This window comes from Sinocyclocheilus rhinocerous, unplaced genomic scaffold, assembly GCF_001515625.1.
Source record: "Sinocyclocheilus rhinocerous isolate Xijiao unplaced genomic scaffold, SAMN03320098_v1.1 scaffold4023, whole genome shotgun sequence".
Lineage (NCBI taxonomy): Eukaryota > Metazoa > Chordata > Actinopteri > Cypriniformes > Cyprinidae > Sinocyclocheilus > Sinocyclocheilus rhinocerous.
Window position 1 is genome coordinate 424,994 of NW_015667282.1, and position 1,689 is coordinate 426,682.

The 1,689-nt window shown below is 38.0% G+C and overlaps 1 protein-coding gene across 3 annotated transcripts in view; it reads right to left on the reverse strand.

The window, feature by feature from the left end:
- LOC107733592 (signal transducer and activator of transcription 1-alpha/beta-like) overlaps positions 1 to 553 on the reverse strand; it is a 30,013-nt gene extending 29,460 nt beyond the window's left edge. For all 3 annotated transcript variants that reach the window (XR_001639003.1, XM_016545275.1, XM_016545276.1), the window contains exon 1: positions 472 to 553. The gene's annotated coding sequence lies outside the window, so the exon portion shown is untranslated. The remainder of the gene's footprint in view (positions 1 to 471) is intronic.
- Positions 554 to 1,689: the final 1,136 nt, after the last annotated feature.

A 1,689-nucleotide genomic window follows, 5' to 3' on the forward strand; every position in this document is an offset into this window, starting at 1 on the left:
GTGTTTTGTTGTGAAACGTAGTTTGCGGACCAGACAGAGCTGTCGGCGATTCTTCCTATTGTGAAGTCATGCAGTGTGAAACCCCGTCGCCGATCCATCGTGCAATGTGAACACAGCAGCAACTGAATGCTACCTCAGATAGTCACGCAGTGTGAAAACAACGAGTTTGAAAATCATGCAGTGTGAACTCGGCATTACATGCGGTTCTCTGTCCTAACAGTGACAAAGTTCCTCCATACCTGCACACCAGTCATCAAACAACAAACGGAAAGACTGACTCAAGAACTGCGTTTCTAACCATGAGGACAAAGTGTGACACCTCGGACATAATAATGATATAGACTAACGTTACTAATATACTACTTATATACAGTAATCGTACACTAGACCGATGCATTTGACAGCATAATGACTGAATCCCATGATAAATAACTGGCATATTAGCGTATAAGTGAAATATCAATAATTTACCTGAAACAATCGTCTGCACGTTTTGCAAAGCGCCTTCAGCAGACATACAAGAAAGACAACAACACAGTACTAACATCAGCTGACGAGTAAATAAACACGTGACTAGCACTTCTCAGGAAACCGACGGCTCTTCAATAAACCCCCTCTGCTGTGCCTTTCTTGCTGTGTAGAATGTCTAAAGTGGATTATCACAATAAAGTGCAACCAGTGGAAGCGTTCTCAGACTCTTATCATGTTCTCAAACATGGTAAACCCGGGTTTCTCAGCAGCTAAAGTCGTCATAGTTGGGTAAACTTGAATAGCAGTGAATGGGAGAGCACCACAAATATATTTTTTGCATTCCCAGTTGCTCAAATAGCAAAAGAAAAACTCCACGATAGTGTTTTCATGACTTTCAATAAAAGGAAAACAATTGAGAGAGACTGATAACGGCTGTCAGAAGAGAGAACAATGCCAAATTTACCGTCACTGTTGCCAACTCTCGCAATATAAATAAGCAACCGCAGCTTAAAAAACAAGCCCAAAACAAGCCCAATATATTTTTTGATGATTTATTATCATCAATATTATTTATTATCAATTATTTATTACCAATAAATGAACCTGCAACATATTAAACTGAAACCACTCTTTTATCTGAAAAGCAAAAACAGATATGTTATTTTACAAAAATCAGCAAACTGCAACAAAGTGAGAACAAAAAACTCATCTCCAATCACCAGTGAGCAGAATAGGATTGGAGAGATGGAAAAGGAGAAAAACACAAGAGCTTCAAAGGGGAACTGTAACATATTTATACACATAGGCTATTACTAAATTTTAGTAATACTATTTTAGCTTACTAAAATATAGGCTATTCGAACCAAATGTATAGGCTGTATAGTTTTAGTATTAGTATTGGACTACTTGTTTTTTATTACAACCCATGATAATTAATACATTACAAAACCATTAAAATTAAAAATTAGGCTAAAAGAAAGTCATCCCACTCCTCTACGTCTACTTTTATCATCGCTTGGATTACAGCGTCACGCGCCTTCTTTTTGAACGTGATTATTCTCCAATGAGGGGGCGAGGGGGCGGAACATTTGGCAAATTAAGCTGCAGCACTTATGGATGGGCGATACCCCTTATTTTGTTTTCGATACGATACCGATATTTTTCAAGGCAGTATCGTCGATATCGATACCGATTCGATACTTCTGCACTAAACTTTTA